The sequence below is a fragment of the Heterocephalus glaber genome, unplaced genomic scaffold (genome assembly GCF_053883595.1).
Source record: "Heterocephalus glaber isolate CG9 unplaced genomic scaffold, H.glaber_assembly_v1.0 deba00001733, whole genome shotgun sequence".
NCBI lineage: Eukaryota > Metazoa > Chordata > Mammalia > Rodentia > Bathyergidae > Heterocephalus > Heterocephalus glaber.
The window spans coordinates 10923737-10946464 of record NW_028258444.1 but is presented as its reverse complement, the minus strand read 5'-3'; the positions used below and the strand labels follow the sequence as shown (position 1 = coordinate 10946464).

Sequence of the window (22728 nt, the reverse complement as noted above, 5' to 3'; positions counted from 1 at the left end):
TATTTCAAGCCCTAAAAGAAAATAACTTCCAACCTAGACTGTTGTATCCTGCAAAATTATCTTTCAAAATCAGTGGGGAAATTAGATATTCCATGACAAAGAACACCTGAGAAATTTCATGAACACCAAACCAGCACTCCAGACAATTTTAAGCAATATCCTAGAAAAAGACAATGAAGGTCACAACTCCATGAGGCCCAACAGAGGGAAGCCACCAGGCAAGGTAAGGCACTAAAGGGAAAGGGGGAAAAATAAGAATTAAAAGAGCCAACAACAGTAAACATGACAAGTATGAGTTAATATCTATCAATTATAACTATCAATGTTCAGGGCCTCAATTCACCAAAGAAAAGAAGTAGACTGACAGAGTGGATTAGGAAGCAAAATCCAGCAATATGCTGTATATGAGAAATACATCTAACTCAAAAGAAAATTCATAGACTGAAAGTAAAAGGATGGAAAACAGTTCTCCACGCATCAGGAACCCAGAAAAAAGCAGGGGTAGCAATCTTATTTGCAGACAAAGTAGATTTCAAACCAAAACTAATTAAGAGAGATAAAGATAGTCATTACATCCTTGTGAAGGGAACAATCCAAGAGGAAGAGATGACAATCCTAAATATATATGCACCAAATACGAATGCCCCCAACTATACAAAACAAATATTAATGGACATGAAAAACCAAATAAGCACTAATACAGTTGTAGTGGGGGACCTCAGTACCCCACTATCACAAATAGACAGATCATCTAGACAAAAAATTAATAATGAAATCCTAGAACTGAAACAAGCTATTGAATAAATGATCTTAATAGATGTTTACAGAGTGTTCCACCCCACAAAATCAGAATACATATTCTTTTCAGCTGCACACGGGTCATTCTCCAAAATAGACCACATACTAGCTCATAGGATATATCTAAGAAAGTGTAAAAGAATTGAAGTTACCCCATATATATATATATATATATCAGACCATAGTGCAATAAAATTGGAGGTCAATAACATAAACCGCAAAACTCTCACAAACACATGGAGATTGAATAACACCCTCCTGAACAAGCAATGGGTCACAGAAGAAATTAAAGAAGAAATTAGACTGTTTCTACAAGTAAATGATAATGCCAGTACAACATACAGAAATCTATGGGACACAAAGCAGTTCTACATGGGAAATTCATAGCAGTGAATGCCCATATTAGGAAAACCGAACTCAGTTAAATAACCTAATGCAGAACCTCAAGCTCCTAGAAAAACAGAGCATAACAAACCCAAAGCTCATACAAGAAAGGAAATTATAAAGATCAGAGCAGAAATCAATGCAATGGAGACAAAGAGAATGATACAAAAATTAATGAATCAAAGAGTTGGTTTTGGAAAGAATAAATAAAATCAATAAACTTTTAGCCAACCTTATCAAAAAAAGGAAAGAACGGTTCAAATCCATGCAATTAAGAATGAAAAAGGTGAAGTCACAACAGACCCAGCAGAAATCCAGAGGATCATCAATACCTACTTTGAGAACCTGTACTCTAATAAAATGGAAAACACAGAAGAAATGGACAGATTCCTAGATACATACGAATTGCCAAAGTTAAATGAAGAAGATACTGAAATTCTAAACACCCCAGTTACAATGAGTGAAATTGAAAATGTAATAAAAAAATTTACCAACAAAGAAAAGCCCAGGTCCTGATGGCTTCACTGCTGAATTTTACAAGACATTTAAAGAAGAACTAATGCCATTACTCTTTAAACTCATCAAGGAAATTGAAAGGGAAGCAATACTTCCAAATTCATTCCTGGAAGCAAGTGTTACTTTGATTCCCAAACCAGGGAAAGACTCAACCCAAAAAGAGAACTATAGACCAATCTCCCTAATGAACATAGATGCAAAAATCCTCAACAAGATACTGGCAGAGTACAGAGGGTCATCAAGAAGATCATACACCCTGACCAAGTTGGATTTACCCCAGGGATGCAAGGATGGTTGAACATTCGTAAATCAATAAATGTAATACACTATATTAACAGAATCAAGGACAAAAACTATATGATCCTCTCAATAGATGCAGAAAAGGCATTTGACAAAATCCAGCACCCATTCATGATTAAAAAAAAACCCTACAGAAAATTGGAATAGAAGGTCTTTATCTCAACCTGATTAAGGCTATTTATGAAAAACCAACAGCCAACATCATACAAAATGGTCAAAAACTGGAAACTTTCATGCTAAAATCAGGAATAAGGATGCCCACTATCACCACTCCTGTTCAATATCCATTTTTTTTTGTACTGGGGATTGAACTCAGGTTCTTGCGCTTGCGTAGCAGGCAGCAAAACCACTGAGCTAAATCCCTGGCCCCTCATTTTTTATTCTTGTTAATATTATTATTTTAGGGAATGGTTACATGTACGTAGCATGGCTTCTTTCTTTCTTTTTGTAATCCCCTTCCCTCCTCCATTCCTCCTCTTCCAATTCCCCTATTCCATTTTTTATTTCTTTTTGATATTAGTAATCTTAGTTCGTGTTCCAGTATATAATGTTTACATTGAGGTTATTAGGTTCCTGTAGATGGCATATCTTTATTCTACTTATTTCCCCTTCCCCTCCTCATCTCTCATGCTTTTTCCCTTAGACTTTTTCCCTATTGTGAGAGATCCATCTCCTTCCACCACCCCTACCCCTTTGGACCTTTTCCTATTTCAAAGTAATTATTAGTTATTAATCCTTTTAATCCTTATTTACACTGTCAGTTTCTCACACTAGAGAAACTATTTGGTATTTACACATGTGTGTCCTATTTATTTTACTTAAGAGTATGGCCATGAACTTCATTCTTTTCATGATTCTGGTCACAAACCAAGTTGGATGAGAACCAAATCAAATTAAATGATTGGGTTCAATATTGACCTTTTGGGGAAATTTGATTTGAGAAATTTGACAGCATATGTGATTCCCAGGCAGTTTCTTTGCTAGAGAGTTTGAGTGCTCACACCCCAATAACTCCGCTGATCCCTCCACCACAATCCTGAAGCTAACTCAAACTCTGACTTCTTTCTACCAGGTTGCAAGCATTCTTGCACAGTCTGATCTAGTCCGATTTCTTGGGTTAAGAACTCCTGCTGTCGGCCTTCGAAGTGCACGTGGAAAACAGAGGGTTGGTGTTTGGTGCCTGACATCAGAATGCCACCCACGGCCCATCTGGGCTGCCCCAAGTGAAAAGTTTCCTCCGTGGATCCTCGTGTTCTCAGTTCTTCTGTCCTCAGTGATAATTTGCATTAGAAAATGCATTAGTGCTGGGGATTTAGGATAGTGGATCTGCCACCTGCCTCGCAAGGGGAAGGACCCAAGTTTGATCACTGGTACCAAAAAAATTAAATAAATAAATAAAATGCATTAGCTAGATTTCCCCCTTCTTACTTTTAAGAAAGAGTATATCAGTCCTAGGGCAGTGAAGCTCAGCCAGTCCCAGCACCCAGAAGGAAGCTCCCCGCCTCCATCCTAGGCTCCTAGGGCAGTGAAGCTCAGCCAGTCCCAGCACCCAGAAGGAAGCTCCCCGCCTCCATCCCAAGCTCCTAGGGTAGAGAAACTGAACCGGTCCCAGAACCCGGAAGGAAGCTCCCCCACTGCCATCCTAAGCTCCTAGGGCAGAGAAGGTGAGCCGTGTGGGTGCCAGAAGCACCCCCCCACCCATGGAAATGAGAAGACACATAAACAAGCCTCAAAAACAGACTTCCAGATCACCTACAGCAACCCCAAAGGGAAACGAGATGGAACACTCTGATACTCAACCACCTGGACTCTCTGAACTGGCAACAAAAGAGGATCTGGGAAAAATGAAATCAGAAATAATTACTCAGATAACAGCAGAGATTGTGCTCATGGTGCAAGACATGATTAATAAATTTAAAGAGGACACAGATTAAAAAATAGAGGATCTGAGGAACATGATGGAATCCCAACATAGGAAACAAATGGAATCCATAAAAGAGATGCAAACAGATTTCCAAGAGATTAAAAACTCCATCGAAAGTCTGTGCAGCAGAATGAACCAATGTGAGGATAGAATTTCACATATAGAAGATAAGATTGCAATTAATGAGGAGGAAAAGAAAAATTGCTTTAAAACTGTAAGGGAACATGAGAAATCAATCCAGCAGCTGCTAGAAGATGCAAAGAAGAATAACATAAGACTGATTGGAGTCAATGAAGAAAGAGGAGAGAGTGCAGATGACATAAAAAATCTGTTCACAGAAGTGATGGCAGAAAACTTCCCAAGGAGGGGAAAGAACTTGACATACAGATAAGTGAGGCATATAGGACTCCAGCTAGCCTTAATCAAAAAAATCTACACATAGGCATATAATAGTTAGGATTCCAGAAATCCAACAGAAGAATAAAATTCTACAAGCAGTGAGAGAAAAGAAACAAATCACATACAAAGGAAAGCCCATCAGAATCACAGCAGACTTCTCAATGCAAACCCTCAAGGCAAGAAGAGCTTGGAGTGATGTATTTCAAGCCCTAAAGGAAAACAGCCTCCAACCCAGACTGAGGTACCCTACAAAGCTATCTTTCAAAATTGATGGAGAAATAAGATACTTTCATGATAAAGAGCACCTCAGGTCCTCAGAGCAACATGGCTTCCCTTCCTCAGCTCAGAGGCAGGGGTTCCCCCTCGGCAGCCATGCAGTTTATGTTGCTTTTTAGTCATCAAGGAAAGCTTTGACTGCAGAAATGGTATGTCCCACTGTCAGACAAAGAGAAGAAAAAGATCACAAGAGAACTTGTTCAAACCGTTTTAGCAAGGAAACCTAAAATGTGCAGCTTCTTTGAGTGGCGAGATCTGAAGATTGTTTACAAAAGATATGCTAGTCTGTATTTTTGCTGTGCTATTGAGGATCAGGACAATGAACTAATTACCCTGGAAATAATCCATTACGTGGAATTATTTGACAAGTATTTTGGCAGTGTGTGTGAACTTGATATCATCTTTAATTTTGAGAAGACCTATTTTATTTTGGATGAATTTCTTTTGGGAGAGGAAGTTCAGGAAACATCCAAGAAAAATGTCCTTAAAGCAATTGAACAGGCCAGTCTCCTGCAGGAGAACAGAATACGTATCACAGCAGGAGTTTCAATGGGTGGTCTAAGAAAAATCCCATACTAGAATACATGCTGGAATGCTGACATGCATCAAAATGTACCATGTCACGAATATTTTAATGTCCCTGGGTACTAAATGACTACTCATCAAGTATGCAGAATTTCCCAGAGGAAATAAGAGAGCTGATATACTTAAGAAAGAAAATGTCCTCAGCATGGTGACGGGTTGTCATGTAAAATAATCATACAACATTTCAGAACTAATATCTTGACAATTGTATTTTTTCATTCGTAATTTTCTTTCCTGTTTTCAATCGATATGTGATCTTGATATAGCTTATTCCTGTCCACAACTGGTTTAATTTCTTCTTGACAAAATATGTCCTATGTACTTTTATCTCAGACACACACACACATATCTGTGATTAATCTTATAAGAGAAAAACAGCAATCATCAATGTTACCAAAGAAAATATGGCTGAAGTGCTCCATCAAAATAAGCAATGCTATAATGCTGAGAGTGGCTTGTTGTTCAACTGTTGAAGAAAACAACTATATTTAGTGTGATTATCTTATAGTCTATATAAGTTGATGTTATTTAATGCTTTGTTAACTATAGTTTTATATTTCTGAATACTAAAACCTTTAATATCCATCACTATTGTGTATGCTTTTAATAAAACTTATAGCCTATTTTATTGTAAAAGAAAAAGTACCAAATAATTCATTGTTTGTATCTACAGAATTTAAGACCTGAGTTAAGTAAGTTGTCATTAAACAGTAGCTTCAGAAATTACCCAAACTGGTTTGCCACTGGACGACCTACAAAAATGTGTTGTGTATTAGGCAGTTATACAAATCAGTTATTTCCATTCTTACCATTCTTGCTTGTAAGACACTAAATTCAAAGCACTGAGAAACATGGGTCTTTCATTTCCTTTTCTCCCCCTCCATCCCTCCCCCTGCCCTGCACTATGTTGTTCATCTGGTTTTAATGCTGCATAAATATGCATTGTCTCATGTCTGTTTGCTTTGGATCCTGTGTGCTAAGTTGTAACAAAATGTTGCTTCTTTTGTTATCTGTATACAGCTGCTTGCTTTAAATTAGTAGATTCTGAAATACCTTTTCTTGAATGTCTAAAATAAAAGTATTGCATGTACTTAAAAAAAAAAAAAGAGCACCTCAGGAACTTCATGAATACCAAACCAGCACTCCAAAAAATTTTAGACAATACCCTAGGAAAAGACAATGAGGATCACAACCCTAGGAAACCCAGCAGAATAAATCCATTGGGTGTGACAAATTAAACGCAAAGGGGGAGAATCCAACAAAAAGAAAAAGTCATGACAAGGCTTTTAAAACTTTTAACTTCATCTCCCTAATGAGTGTATAATTCAGTCTTATTATTGTACTGATTAGTATTTTTCTGATTCTAGATTTGCACCCCATTCCTTGCGCTGTACTGGCTATTTATCATCTTCTTATGTCTACATTTTAATTGGGTTGTCTATTAATGAGCTCTAAGAATTCTTTATATATTCTGCTCATAGGTTATATGCATTGTAAATATGGTCTGTTTAAGGACTACTTTTCATTTTAATGATGTCATTTAAAGTTTTAAATTTTGATGGAATCTCATTTATCAATTTTTTTCTTTTATACATCATGTCTTTTGTATCCTAGGCAGTTCTTGCCTACCCTGAATTCATAAATATTTTCCCTTATAATTTCTTCTTAAAGTTTTATATTTTTAGGCTTTCTTATTTAGGTTCATAGATCCCTTCAAGTTATTTTCATGTATGGAAAAAAAGGGTTGAGGTTAATTTTTTATATAGATACCAGGTGTTCTAATGCTGTTTGCTGAAAACACTATCTCTTCCTTGGCTCTTGAATTGAGTTTATAGTCTATAAAATGCTAATGTTAAATAATCTTTCAAAACTCAGTGGACCATATATGTGTGGTTCTATTTCTAGAGTCTCTGTTTTATTCCAATGATCTATATGTCTTCCCTTACACCAACACTGCCTTAATTACTGTAGCTTTAGAAGAAGTCTTAAAATTGGGTGCTAAACATCTTCCAACACTGTTTTTGTTTTTGTTTTTGGCTTTTCTGGGTCCTTTGTACTCCTACATAACTTTTAAATTTCAATATCCAATTCTTCATTTATAGCAAGTATACACAGACCTGAATTTTTATATATACCTTGTGTTTTCTAATCCTGCTAAATTCAAATACAAGTTCTAGGGGCTCCTAGAGATTTCTTAGTATTTTCTCTATAGATGATCATTTCATCTACATATAAAGATTTTGCTTCTGCCGTGCCAATCCTACCCTAGTTGTGTCATTTAATTGCCAGACTATTTTGGTTTAGACCTATGTTTAAAGGTCTAATGGAAAGATGAAGAGTAGGCATATCTGCCCTTGTTCCCTACTTTTGGGAGAAAGCATTGTAACTTCTCCATTCATAGAAGGAGTTTTTGTTGGAAGTATGGAGTACATGTCTTTAATCTGTTGAGAAGGTTCTGTTCTACTTCTAGTCTCCTGATAGCTTTTACCATGAACAGCTGTAGAATTTAGTCCAATACTTTTTCTCCAACTACTGACAGGATATGGCTTTTTCCTTTCCTCTGTTAAAATGATGACTTTTGGGGGTGGATCATCCAATGCTGAACCAACACTGCCATCCCTATAATAAAACCACTTTCTACATTCTGCCAGATCTGACTTCTAAGAGTTTGTTTTGTTAAACAAATTTCTATCTATGTTCATACTTTTTCTTCTATTATCTTTATCCAGTTTTAGGATTAGCACAATGTTGATTTCCTAAAATGAGGGAACAAGTGTTCCTTCTTTTTTCTGCTTTAAATGTTTGATATAATTTATCAGTTAAAATGTTTATGAGCCTGCTGTTGTCATATAGGTAGGTTTTCAAGCTAGGAATATACTTTCTTTAATAGGTGCTTTTCAAATTTTATATTTCCTCCAGAGTTAGTTTCATTAATTTGTCTTCTAAGTTACTTCTTAGAAGTTGTCAAATTTATTTCAAAAAAGATTTTTGAAATATGCTTTCTATATCTTTTTAAATTCTGTAAAATCTGTAGTAATGTCTCCTAGATCTTAATATTGTAATTTAAAAAATGTATAACTGATATTGTGTAACAGGAAGAAAAGGTCTAAAAGAGCAGGGGAATTGGGGGGGTAGGGGAAGGAAAAAAAGGGAAAGGAAAAAATATGAGAAGAGGAAAAAAATGGAAACAAGGTCTTTGCAAATAGGGAAGGGTGGAGGGGTTGAAGGGAGGGCAAAGGAAGGGGAAAAAAATAAGAACCAAGAGACTCATATAATGGTACGAGATCCCAATGATGAATGTAACTGTATTTTATACCAAAAATGTACCAATAAAGTTAATGGGAGGGGGGGAAGAACTCCTGCTGTCCCTCTCTCTGAGTGTGATAGTGAATTCGCTCACTATGTATCAGTGGCATGAAATTGTCCATTGGTCAGGATTATTCCTATGTAGTCAAATCAGCTACAGCAGTAACAGACTAATCCGTTACAGTGGTATCTATCAGGGCTAGTTGAGAAATAACATACCATAAGACCCTGGTTTGGTCTCCCTGTAGCCTAGAGAAGAAATCCAGAGTTATAATGTAAGCATCATAACAAGTCAAGTCTTGACTCACAGTTAATGTCCACTAAATGCAATAGCTGTATCTCCTCTAATGGTGAAAATAGCATTCAACAGTGATTATGTAGAAGCACTTATCTAAAGCCTAGGGCGTTAGGGACTGGGTAATGCCAGAGGTAGAGAGAGAAGAGGAAAAAAAATAAATATTGAAAAAAATCCTCTGCTCTGTGGTGTGGGAAGGAGGAACTAGAAGGGATACAAAAGATCCTATTGATGATAAGGGCATGTTACATATTTAGAAGGGGAAAACTGGGTACAAAACTGGTAGTGAGAAATGGGGATGGGAAAAGATTCTATGACTGATACAAATACTAGAGAAAAAGTTAAAGGGAAAAAAATAAAAATGAGGAGATGAAAGAAAAATTGAGAATGAAGAAGACACAGGAGAAAAAAGCCAGGCAAAGAGATATGGATAAAAGTAGGAGCAATATAAAGGGACAAGGGAGAATTTCCTTCCCCTCAGTAAAGTATGTTGGAAGAAAAAAGGCAAGAGGAAGAGAAGCACACATACACAGACATGCTCATAAGAGAAAGAGTAAAATAATGGAATAAAAGTATGTTTGTGAGAGGGAATGTACAAAAGGAAGAAATCAGGAAAGAATAAAAAAAATGGAAACATTTTAAAAGAGTAAAATTAAAAAAAAAATACATTCAAATAAAGAATAATAAAAGAAAGCTTTCTGTTGTTTTGGATGCATGGCTCTTTTCCTCAGCCTAGAGTTAAGGAGCAGAGCTCAAGCCAGGACGTGTCTCTGTTCACACTGAAGTCTAGGGTCCTCCCCCAGAACAGTGCTGGGTGTAGAGATCTTACAGTGGGAACACAGGGCCAGTGTGGGCTTCCTGTCCTGTGTACCTCATGCTGAACCTGGCCTCTAACCGCAGGGGCCTGGTCTGTGTTTGGCAGCCCCTGCCCTTCAGTAGGACTCCTGCAAGTAGGACTCCTCTAACTGCCCGCAGACTCCCATGACTCCATGATGTCTTTCCATTGTCCACTCTGGGAACTCAGCAGTTTGAAGAAGGGACCCAGGTCCCAACACTCAGCTCTTCCCTACAATGGCCCCACCAGCTCTTGCTCTGTGGTTGTAGTTGCACTGCTTGTACTGAGCTCACTCACCAACTGTTGCCTGTGGAAGGCCACTCTGGAAGCAGTGTCCCTCGTTTTTCTTGCTGGTTCCAACTGCAGGTGATTCTTTTGGTCCTCTGTTCTCCATGAACAAAAAAGTTGTTAGTTTTGTTCCGGAATTGCGGAAAGAAATGCACAGAGACACAGAATTTGGGTAAAAAAAAAAGAACAAAGCCTTTACTTGCTATAGCAAGGCGGGATGCCAGAAACTGGTCTGGTCAGAGCACCCCCCGCCCCACGTTCTTTGTCCATCACCTTTTATACTTTTGTCAGTCATTATCTTATCCCTAGTGGTCCTTGTTAAGTAAATAAAGTTCCATTTCCTGTTTAATGGTAGACACAGGTGGTTTCTGTCACTGATTATAGCCCTAAACACATGACAGTTAAGGCACATATATCACAAGTTTGTTCAAGGATTCCCACTTTGTTCTTCAGAGCTAGGATGTTATCTATAGTGGAGCTACAGATCAAAGGAGCTATATAACCTTCACTTTAAACAGCAGAAGCAATGGGCTAAGGCAAGCTTTTAAAGGGATACACTACCTATTTTGCTTTCACAACTACTTTAATAGCTAATCTGCTAACCTTACTTTAAAACTTTTCCCTATCAGTTTCTCTTTACCTCCCAGCTGGCGGCTAGCGAGCCACTCTGGGTAACTGATGCACGGTCTTTTCTCTGTGTGTAATCTATTTCTTCTGTATCACTTAATCCTATTTTCTTCTCCTCTTTCAGTCCCATCGTGGTTCTGTGGTTACTTCCATTCACTTCAATTCCTCTACAAGCTATTTTTTTCAAGACTTAGGACATTTTGTCCTGGAGAAGCTGAGTTGCTAGAACTCATTGCTCTGCCATTTTGGAACCTCATTAACTGTATTTTAAAAAATCACACCTCATATACAGACATAAATGTATATGGATGCCATTTGTCAGGTTATGTACAGAATTCTATTAAGAATTTTTAAAGTGGATAAATAATGTGGGATTGAAATACCTATTTTGGCTAAAATTTTATATTACTTTTTAAAAAATTTGGGTTTTTTTGAGACAGGGTGTCACTATGTAGTTCAGGGTGGCCTTGAACTCGTGATCCTCCTCCCTCAGCCTCCTGAGTTTTGGCATTATAGACATATACCATCACACCTGGCATACTTTTAAAGGAAAAAAGCTTAGCACCATATCCATAGCTCTGTAATTATATGCTGCACACAATGGTTGTAAGGTATTCATTTTTTAAAGATTTGCCAGCTGGGCGCGGTGGCGCATGACTGTAACCCTAGCACTTGGAAGGCTGAGGCAGAGGATCGCTGCAAGTTTGAGGCCAGCCTAGGCTACACAGTGAGTTCAAAGACAGCCTGAACTACATAGCGAGACCCTGTCTCCAAAAAAAGACTTGCCAAATATGTTATTTGCCAACTATTTGTGCCAAAAATATCACCTGTGAAATTAATTTATAGTATTTAATTATTTTTATTAATTTGGAATAATTTATAATATGAAATTATTTCAAACATATGCTCAGCTTACCTACAGAAAAACCAAATTGACTTGTAAAATCATAAAGCCCCTAGCAACCACTTGTTGCCCAAGACTGATTAGATGTGTATAGGATTTGCATATCTGCAAATATTATAGTGTTTTTTTTGTTTTTTGGTTTTTTTTTTGGTAGTGGGGATTGAACTCAGGACCTTGTACTTGCAAGACAGGCATGGTGCCTCTGAGCTAAATCCCTGCCATCATAGAGTGGTTTTAAACAAACACTAAACATAAGAATTTTATTTTAAGCTTTTTAATTGACTCTCATTTTCACTATTTGTCCATTTATAAAATTAAGGTTTATACATCTACTTTGCCAGTGTAGAGAAAGAATCACTGAAGAAATGGAAAGGTGATCAAAAACCTGAAAATTTTTCTGAACAGGATGCATGTCTGAAATCCCAGCACGCTGGAAGACTGGGGCAAGAGGATCACAAGTTCAATTCAACCTGACCAATCTATCCACTTTGCAAGACCTTATTGCAAAATAAAAAAGGGGAGGTGGATGGAGCTCAGTGCAAGGCCCTGGTGTCAATCCACAGTAACACACACACACATCCTGAGAATTTATAATTATTCTCTTTCCTTTTTTAGAAAAGGGTTCAGTTCATAGCAGGTCAGAGATGTCTTAATTGTGTTGGGAATGAATGGAGTACTTCTGGCTGCATACCGAATGCAGTGTTCTCTTGTGGATGCCGGGCAGTCTGCACCCCATTCTTTCCTACTAGGGGTCCTGTTCAAAAAATGATCAAAAATGTGTTGCTATTCAATTATTGTCATATAAATGGATATTTTCTTCTTTATTCAAACAGTTAACTCATGGTTATTATTTTATTTTTTACTTGCATTTTTTCTGAATCCATTACCATGCCGTAAGTTGTTTCTTCTGGGATATCTTTTTCTTCTGTGTGTCCTCCCCTTCCATAATGATCCTCTCTGTGTGGCCCAGAGAGCTCATCATTGATGAGCAGGAGCCCTGTGCTTGGCCACTCATCTTCCACATCCTTTGTTCACCTGCAGGTGTTCAGTGACCAGAGAAGATGAATCCAAACCATCAAGTTCAGCATTACTCTCTGCGTTTTTAAGCAAGTGCAGCAAAAATTCAGTGCTCTTTCTGGGTTTTAAAAGCTAAGAAGTACAAACAAGTAAAAAGCAAAAACCACACCTCATAAGCTCAGCAATAATAAGGGTTTACATTTGGCATGTATCTTTTTTAGACATTTTAACACACACACACACACACACACACACACACACACACACATGAAGAGGATCAGAATATGCTACTCTCAAATATGTTACATGGGCTTAAGAATTATTTTGAGGCAAAGGCAATTAAAAAACAGCTTATGCAGATACAAAGCTCTCTGTATTCCCCGTACCTGGCTAAAAGCAGGACATACATTTTCATTTGTGAAAGTGTTTCTTTCTCCCCTACCACGAAGAGAACTCTTCATCACTGTGTCTCTTAATTACCACTGGAGAGGGCTCCAGACTCTTCCAGCCCAGAGATGCATGGAGAGGAGTGTGCCTGACAAATTCTCCTGTGGCTCGCTACTGCCCTTACACATCTACTTTCCCACAGTTTGCCACCCACTGGCAGCCCCTCCCTTTTCCTTTGTCTTAGTTCCACCATTGATCCTTTTCCATCCAAATACCATATAAGCTCTCAGGCCTTCCTTCTTTCTTTTTCTATGAAGGCCTCCATGTACAGGAAAAAATGTTAGCATCAAATAAAATTTGTTTCCTTTCCTCCTGCCAAGCTGTCTTCTGCCAGTTTAGTTGGCAGAGTCTTCGCTACTGAATTTAGGAGGGTAGAGGAAAAGGATTTTTCCTTCACTGCTGTATCAGCTGGGGCTCAGCCAGGAAAATAAAGCCACTGCAAATACTGTAAAATAAGGAGTTGGTTATCAGAAGAAGACTATCTAATTGTGAGGGGGATTTCAGGAAGGGGCAGTTGGAGTGATATAGTAGAAAGATAACTTCCAATCTGTTAAATGTTGAATGTGCTGAGGTTCCAGAATATTGAGGAAAGAAGTTGTGAAACAAAGGAAGAGAAATTTAGGAGAGTTTTATTAGGAATGAGAGAAGAATAGCTCCTGGATTTCCAGGAGGGGTCCCTAAGGGGTCCCTAAGTGGCCACTGAGGGCCTTTGTCAGGGATAATTTGTACAGCAAAGTCACAATGTGGATACAATGTGCGTCAAACTACAATCAACCTATAGGATTATAAGTACATCTGCTTAGCTAATATTGGTCCAATAGGGAAGCAGGTCACATAGCAAGGGTACATGGAAAGAACAAAGGCATTTTTAGGAAGGGATGGGTCCAGATGTATAAATCTATACTTTTGTATCCTTTTAATCACAGAATTAGGGTTATGAGATTTCCTTGTTTCCTTCCTTCCTTGCTTCTCATGCCCTCCTATTTTAATTTTTGCTAAGCTTTAGAACTTTGCTAAGAACTTTCTTATAATGATGAAAGTTTTATTTTTAATAGTTTGAAAGATTGTTGACTTGAGACTAGAATATTCTATAAGAAAATATATTTAGGGCTGGGGATTTAGCTCAGTGGTTCCGGCGCCTGCCTCACAAGCACAAGGTCGATCCCTGGTACACGCCCCCCCCCAAAATTTATAGGAATATTAATATAGGAACTTGAGTTGGTCTGCCTAAAGTGTTAGAGGCAGGCAGGTGATTGGTTCAATATGTGAATTCTGTTTACAAAAAATAAACAATTAATAGATGAAATGATGCATTTAACAGTCCCTGTAATAATACTGTATGCCAGATACTTTCATAATTATCTAACTTAATTCCCACAGTGACTCTGAAAAGGTAGTTATTATTCAATCTATTCTACACTGAGGAAAGCAAGGCCTAGAAAGGGTAAGTCACAGTACAGCTTGCAGATAGCAAAACTGGCCCTGGAACAAACAGCATTATGAATCCAAAACCCTGTGTTGTCCTTCACCATGTCAAGATTATTTGCAGATGACATGATACTCTATATAGAAGACCCCAAGAACTCCACCAAAAGTCTTCTAGACTTAATAACCAAATTCAGTCAAGTAGCTGGTTACAAGGTCAACACACAAAAATCAATAGCTTTCCTCTACACGAATGACAGACTCACTGAGAGAGAAATAGGGCAAATAATTCCTTTCACAATAGTGTCCAAATAACTGAAATACCTAGGAATCATCCTACTGAAAGAAATCAAAGACCTCTTCTCTGAAAACTATAGCACTCTGAAGAGAGAGATTGAAGATGATATCAGAAAATGGACAGACATCCCCTGCTCCTGGGTAGGAAGGATTAATACAGTGAAAATGGCCACACATCCAAAACTGCTATATAGATTTAATGCAATTCCAATTGAGATCCCAGCAGCATACTTTATAGACCTTGAGAAAATAATCCAGAAATTCATTTGGAGCAAGAAGAGACCCAGAATAGCAAAAGCAATTCTAGGTAACAGAGACATGGCAAGGGGGTATCACAATCCCCAACCTGCAACTATACTACAATGCTACTGTGATAAAAACAGCATGGTACTGGCAAAGAAACAGACCTGAGGACTAGTGGAACAGATTAGAAGATGCAGAAACAACGCCAGACACACTCAGCCAGCTCATCTTTGCTAAAGGAGCCAAACACCCTCACTGGAGGAAAGATAGCCTCTTTAATAAATGGTGCTGGAAAACTTGGGCTTCGACTTGCCAAAGATTAAAACTAGACCTATATCTCTCACCATGCACTAAACTAAAATCAAAATGGATTAAAGATCTAAATATTAAAATAGAAACTCTGAACCAGTTGGAACAGAGGTTAGGTAGAACCCTTGAAGACATAGGTGTAGGAAAAGATTTTATGAACAAAACCTCAGTTGTCCATGACCTAGCACAAACAATCAACAAGTGGGATCTCTTCTTATTAAAAGGCTTCTGCACAGCAAGAGAAACCACCAGCAGTGTGAAGAGACAACCCACAATGTGGGAAAAAATCTTCACCTGCTCTTCCTCAGACAAAGGTCTACTCTCTCGAATCTATAAAGAACTTAAAAAGATCAGACCTCCCAAATTTAAAGACCCAATCCGAAAATGGGCATCTGAAATGAACAGACATTTCTCAGACAAAGAAGTAGAAATAGCAAAGAAATACAGGAAAAAATGTTCAACATCGCTGGTCATTCGAGAGATGCAAATGAAAACAACACTGAGATTCCACTTCACTCCAGAAAGAATGGCTGCTATCATGAAATCCACCAATAACAAATGCTGGTGGGGCTGTGGGGAAAGAGGAACCCTGCTCCACTGCTGGTGGGAGTGTAGACTGGTGCAAGCACTGTGGAAATCAGTATGGAGATCCCTCAAAGAACTAGGACTGGAAGTCCCATTTGACCCCGCTGTTCCACTACTAGGGATCTTCCCCAAAGAAGTAAAAGAATCATACCACAGTGATATCCGTGTGCCCATGTTCATAGCAGCACAGTTTGTAATAGCTAAAACTTGGAAACAGCCCAAATGCCCATCAACTGGAGACTGGAGAAAGAAAATGTGGGTTTTTTAAAAAATAAAATGGAGTACAACTCAGCCATAAAAAATGAGAAATTAGAGACATTTATAGCTAAGTGGATGCACATTGAGGCGATACTCTTAAGTGAAATAAATAGGTCACACATGCATAAATACTGAATAGTTTCTCTGGTGTGAGAAACTGAAAGTGTAAATGAGGACTAAAATGAATAAAAAGTAATGTGAAATAGGAAGAAAAGGGGCAAAGGGGAAGGAAGTGGGAGGGCTAGGGGAAAGGATAGAAGGGAATGGGATTAATATGAGAAAATGGAAAAATAGGACCAAAATCTTTGTAAATAGGGAGGACTGGAGGGGTTGAAGGGAGGGCTATGCAAGGGTGAAAAATAAGAACCAAGAGAGACTATGTAAAGGTGCAAATTTCCAATGATGAATGTCATTATATTGTATACTTAAAATGTACCAATGATTAGAATGAATAATCGATAATGTAAAATAGGAAGAAAAGGTCCAAAGGGGTAGGGGTAGTGGGAGGGGCAGGGGAAAGGAAAGAAGGGAAAGGAAAAATGCTGAGAAATGGCAAAAATGGAAATAAAGTCTTTGTAAATAGGGAAGTGTGGAGTGCATGAAGGGAGATCTAGGAATGGGGAAAAAATAAGAACCAAGATGCATTATGTAAAGGTACAGTTCCCAATGAGAAATGTAAATGTGTTGTATACCTACAATGTACCAATAATAGAATTTAATATAAAAAACCCCCCAAAACAAAAAAACGAAACAAAGTGCCTCCACATGTTCAGCTTCCCATCATAGAACCCTGTTGGAATAGAGGAGGCCTGCGTGCCTTAGAGTTACCACTGATTAGATAACATGATGCTTTTTAATTAAAAAGCCATAAAACCAGCTTAGTTGAAAATTTCCAGTAGTGTGGAAAAAAGACAAAAATTCCGAGGATAAGTTTTCTCTCAAATATGACTTTTAAAGGGGAAGTTTTATTTATATTCTAATTTATATTATATTAATTTAGAATTTACTTCTTAAAAATTAGCATGAGTTTAGTTGATGAGCAGAACATCTTTTAAGTATTCTCAGTCTTACCTAGATATTACTTATGGTGAAACCATGTTTCTTATATTTTCAAGGGGTAGGTAAAACTTATTTTATTTGTTTGCATTTAAAAATTATTTTGTTTAAAATTTTTTATTAGTATATATTTGTAGTACATATTAGTTACACTTATCTGAGGAATTGGTACATATATGTCTTGCATCTTGATAAAACATTTTAACATGAAAAACATTTTTACCCCCAAGCCTAAAGCATCTGCAATTTATCCTGGTTTCTTTCATTCCCAGCTCCAGTGCCAACTCTCAGTGCCCTAATGCAACTTCATTCAGGTGTCCACAGACAGAACTGTAATTGCAAAGTCATGGAGCTATGTGCATGTTTTGGCAGATAGCCCTCTGTATGTTAGAACAGTATAGAGCTTGACTAAATTAATAGCAATATCCAGATACCAGAAAAAGACTCAGTCAACATTCTGTTAAAAAAATTATTGTGGCTGGGAATGGGGGCACACACCTACAATCCCAGCACTCAGGAGGCTGAGGCAGGAGGGCTGCAAGTTCAACTCCAGCCTGGGCTACATAGCGAGTTTGTGGCCAGCCTGGATTACATTTGGACTATGTAGCAAGACCCTGTCTCCAACAAAGAAACACACAAGTCATTGTGACACAATGATGACCTGAGAAGTATCATCTGTTTTTATCCTTAATGATTCCTGAACAACAGAAAGCCCGCTGTGTGGTAAAGACCAAACACACAGTCAAGTTTTTAGAAAATGCTTTTCTCTATCACCATGGAAACAGCTAGAGCCAAGTAGCAGAAATAATGGGGCTCTTTTAATGGCTGAACCAGTATGGTGCCTAAGGAGGGAAATTTGTAACTTCATTGTTCTTTCTGTGGCTGGACTAAGAACATCATAATAAGACATCAATTGCAATTCCAAGTTCAAGGGGGAAAACCCCAAGATGTAATAAAATGAGAGGCAAATCATGTTTTAGAATTAGGAATAAAGGAGGCAGGTGCTCTGACAGTAATGCTGATATATCCAGGGAGACATCAAGGATCTTGCAGGCTGATTCTTCCTTAGATTAGCACTACCTCATTAAGAATAATTGAATTATGGGCATTGTTTGCGAGGCTGGTACCATTTGTCTTGTTGATAGTAACTCCCAAACACACCCACAGTGAAGAATTAATTCACTGGTAGTTATCAGAAGAGTAAAATGGTTCAACAGGCTGATCGGAAGACCTGGACAGAGGTGATATCCCTTCTGTAGGACGGCCACTCTATATTGTGTAATATGCTGTTGGGCAGGGCAACTGACCGCTCTGCCTCAGATTCTTAGTAGCAAAACTGGAAAGTACATGCAGCTCAGACCCAGATGGCCTTCTGGTTTCCTCAGTTCTGTTGAACCCAACAACTCATACTGAAATCCAACATCAAATGTATTGACCCCCAATTTCACTTTAGGTAGAAGCAAAAAAGTGACCCTTTGCTCTGCTTCCAGTATGATTTAGTTTTCACATGTGGCAGCTGGGAAATGGTTCCTTCAGTAGTAAAATCTTCATGGTTTCCCATAAATGATTTTCTCCCAGATAACTGTATTGTGATTTCGGTAGATATTATAATCATATAAGAAAGCTACTATTTTCCTTCATGGACAGATTGATAATACACAGTGTGATGATTAAGCTTGGTAGTGTCAGCTTGGTTTTGGAATCTCTCCCACCCAGGGACTGGTGGAGCACATTTCTGAGTGTGTCTGGGTGGGTCATGGAGGTGGGGCTTTGGACCAGGCTATGTCTGGTCTTTCTCCTCTTTTTCTCTGGCTTTCTTTCCCTTCTCTGCTTCTTGGCCACAATGAACTAAGCAGCTTTGTTCCACCATGCCTTTCTGCCATGATGTCTCTCTCTCTGCCTTGGAGCCATCTAACCATGGACTGAATCCTGCAAAACCATGAGCAAATCAAACCTCTCCTCCTTTAAGTTGTAGGTGTCAGATACTGTATCCCAGCAACAGGAAAGCTGACTAACACATATGGGTAATTTTGCAGCTTTTAAATTCAAACACTTGCCGGTAGTTCTGAAGTATGGCTCTCTTGCCCTTTTGGAAAATGAATGTTTTCTTTCCTTTCCTAAAAGCTTCTTTCTCTGAGTTTTATTTTGACAATCATCTCAAAAATTTTTGTGGAAACCTCTAGTGGTTTTCTATTACTTATCAAATGCAATCCAAATTCTTTTGGCTGACACATCATGGCTTCTGAAGTCTGACTTTTAATCTTGCAAACTTATATGTCCCTTTGCTTCCTTACATGAACAACATAGCTTCCAGGGAGACTGTGCCTGGATTGTCACTTCTGCACCTTTGCTGATGCCGGCCCTCTGCTGCAAAGTCCTCTCCACATCTCTGGCTCGTGCACATGGTGCCCATGTCTGCAGGTACAGTGTGTGTCCTGTGTTCTCTGTGAATCCTGCACAGAGCTTCTTCCGGTCTGTGTCAAGCATCAGCTCTAACTCATTTGTTGTGTGTGTGAAGCATTTTGCTTTGGCATTCTGTGTCCTACGTAGATTGTATACTTTTTCCTGGTACTATATATATATATATATATTTCATCACAGGGAATTTGTACCTGTATATTAGATTGTAAATTTTAATCCACAAGTAAAATTGGCTTTTCCAATGCAGATCTGATAGTCAATCTGAGGTTTGAGCATTGTTCTGCTTTTTTACAAAAATGTAGCTGCATTATTGAGATGTAGAATAAACTGTAGTATAAACTGCTTTTAATAATTCTATGTCAAGTCCTGCCTTTCAACCTCTAATACTACCTTATGCAGATCTCATAGTATTTTGGTTATTTTTCTCTTATTAAGTCAATCTTCCATCTTATTAAGTCAAAAACTTCCATCTCACAGCTGATGCAAGTCTTCTTCCCCAGTGCAGGTTAGACTTGTTACTTTTCTCTTATCTTCTCTCTAGAACATGAACAGGGGGTGAGAGAAAAGAACCGAGACCTCCCTCCCATCTTTCAGGAGTAAGACTGCAATCTTGTTGCCGCTGTCCTGACGACGCTGATGGAGGAGGGCATGAACTGCCTTTCTCACAGGGCTGCTCACTGCAGATTGCCCTGCTGTGGGAATCTGTTTCCAGGTCAGTTTGTTCCCTTCATCTCCTCCTTCTGCTGGATCTTTCAGGCTAAGGCTCCTTTGCTGCTCTATTTGTCCAATGATTCCAGCCCAGGCACTTTCTGTGGTTCTACAGATGCTCAGGAAAGTCCTGTGCTATCTGTACCATGCAGTACAGGCGCCAGGCCCTTCCTTCCTGCCCTTCTTTCCATTTTCTCTCTTCCCCCTTGTTCTGATTCCTCTGCACAGGCCAGCCTGGGGATGGATACTGTATTGCTGTGTTTGGTCCTCTCCAAACTCGTGTTGCAGTTTAATCCCCATTGCATGATAGTCAGAGGCCAGAAATTTAAGTATGATGTTTAGAGGCAAAACTTTTGGGAAGTGATTAGGATTAGATAAAATCACCAGTGTGGGGTGCCTATGATTGGATCCTGGTGGCGTTATAAGAAAAAGAACACACACATACCACACATCCGCGTGCACTACACTGCCTTGGGACTCTGCCAATAAGAATGCTATCATTAGACACTAGAGGGGTCCCCTCAGCATTAGTTCAGAACTGTGACTCAAAAGAAATCTCTTTTGGGGCCGGGGATATAGCTCAGTGGTGCTGCCCCACCCCCCACCCCCGCAAGGTCCCAAGTTCCATCCTGGTGTGTGTGGGGGGGGCGGGGGGGGGCGGGGAGGGCGAGGGGGAAGAAGGAAAGAAAGAAATCTCTTTTCTTTACAACTTATCCAGTGTGTGGCAACAGAAAATGGACTAAGACACTGCTTTCCTGTAACAGAGGCTCTTTGTAAAACCTATCCTTTTTCAAAATTGTAAAATAGACTGCTGTTTCATTTCTAAATGAGGGAATTCTTATGAAGGCCCAAGGTCTTGTGCATCATATTATATTATAATTATAATTATTATTTTATATTAAAAACAAGAGTTTTTCATTTCACTAAAAAGGTACTATTCTAACAATTTATTTTCAATCTTGAATTTTTCTAAAATTTGTGATATACAAATTTCATTCTGTAAGATCCAGTTTGGGACATGATTAAATTTCAGATATTTTTCAGGTAGTTCCATTATATTTTATAGTCATCCACTACCTTCGTATTTTATTTCCAATATTTTAAAAATTTATTCTGCTAGCTCATTATCAGGGTAATGATTTTCAGATTTTTTTTCAATACTGAGTATACAACCCCATGGCCTTTGCACTGAGATACATCCCTAACCCTTTTAAAATTTTTACAGTGGACCCTTGACTTTTGAACTCAATTAATTTGCATGGGCTGGTAGTAACTCAAGTTGGTTGTAAGTCAAGACTTTTCCTCTAAGAAATAATGGAAATACCCGTAATTCCAAACTTCCCAAAGCACCCCTTAACTAACCTTTTCATAATAAAAGGGTTATATAATGTGCATAATTTACCAGAAACACCAATAGTTTTCCTAGTGTATTCACCGAAAAGTCATAAAATGTGCCTAGCTTACCAGAAACAACAGTTTCATACTGCACTCACCATTCAAGTTGACATCTTTGGCTTGCAGGAAGCGAGAATGAAATGGAAGCTGGTTATTTGGAAGGAGGTTCTCCTTCCATAAGAACACCAGACATCTGGCTCTCTGGTGTTCTTTCTGTCCTTGGGGGAGTCTGTAGCCCACAAGGACCTACTTCTGGCTCACTAGGTCTCAACCTTTTTAAAAGTAAAAACTGATCTAAGGTTGTCTGTTTCTGTCTTTTCTTTAACACTGTTTTGTAGTATGACATGACATGACATTGTCATTAAGCAAGTAAATGCAACAATTGGCTTTTTTCTGTCTCGGTGGGTCTTCTCTACAAATGTTTGTAGCTCTGTCCATTTTTTTCAGAATTTCTTTTATTTCAGAAGAAGAACTTTGCTGCACTGATTGTTGATACCTCTGTAGACAATTCCTTTGAGTGTTCTTCCACCAGTTCTTCAACATCACCACTCTCTACCTGCAAGCCCATGGACTCTGCTATAGTGACAATGTCATAAATCACAGGGTCAATTGAAGCTTTAGGCTACTTTACACAGCCTTCAAAGTCTCTCTCCTGTATAATTTTAGCCCACACTTTCTTCCAGGTAGATCTCAGTGTCCTTAGAGAGACATTAGCCCAGGATTTTTTCAGTTAATCCCACACAGAAAAGGATGTTGTAATGTTCCTTCCAGGACTCTTTAAGGGTTAAATCTGCATCTGAGACCATCTGGAAGCACTTCATAACAGTTCCTTGGTGTATAGCTTCTTAAAATGAGTTATAACCTGCTGGTCCATAGCCTGTAGTAGAGGAGTTGCATTAGGTAGGAGGAACTGGACTGAGAGCCATGGGAATTCTTCAGGCAATTCTTCTTACAAATCTCACAGGTGAGCAGGAGGATTGTCCACGATGAGGAGAACCTTGAGTGGTAAACCTTTGTCCTCTAAATATTTCTTAACAGTAGGACAGAAGGCCTTCCGGATCCACTCAAGAAAAGTACTCTTGTTACTCAGGCTTTTGCGTTAGATCTCCACATGACCCCTATCCTAGCAT

General features: G+C 38.6%; 1 pseudogene; it reads left to right on the top strand.

The window, feature by feature from the left end:
- The first annotated feature begins 4199 nt into the window (after window positions 1-4199).
- LOC101724102 (AP-1 complex subunit sigma-2 pseudogene) lies at window positions 4200-6128 on the top strand (annotated as a pseudogene).
- The last annotated feature ends 16600 nt before the right edge of the window (window positions 6129-22728 follow it).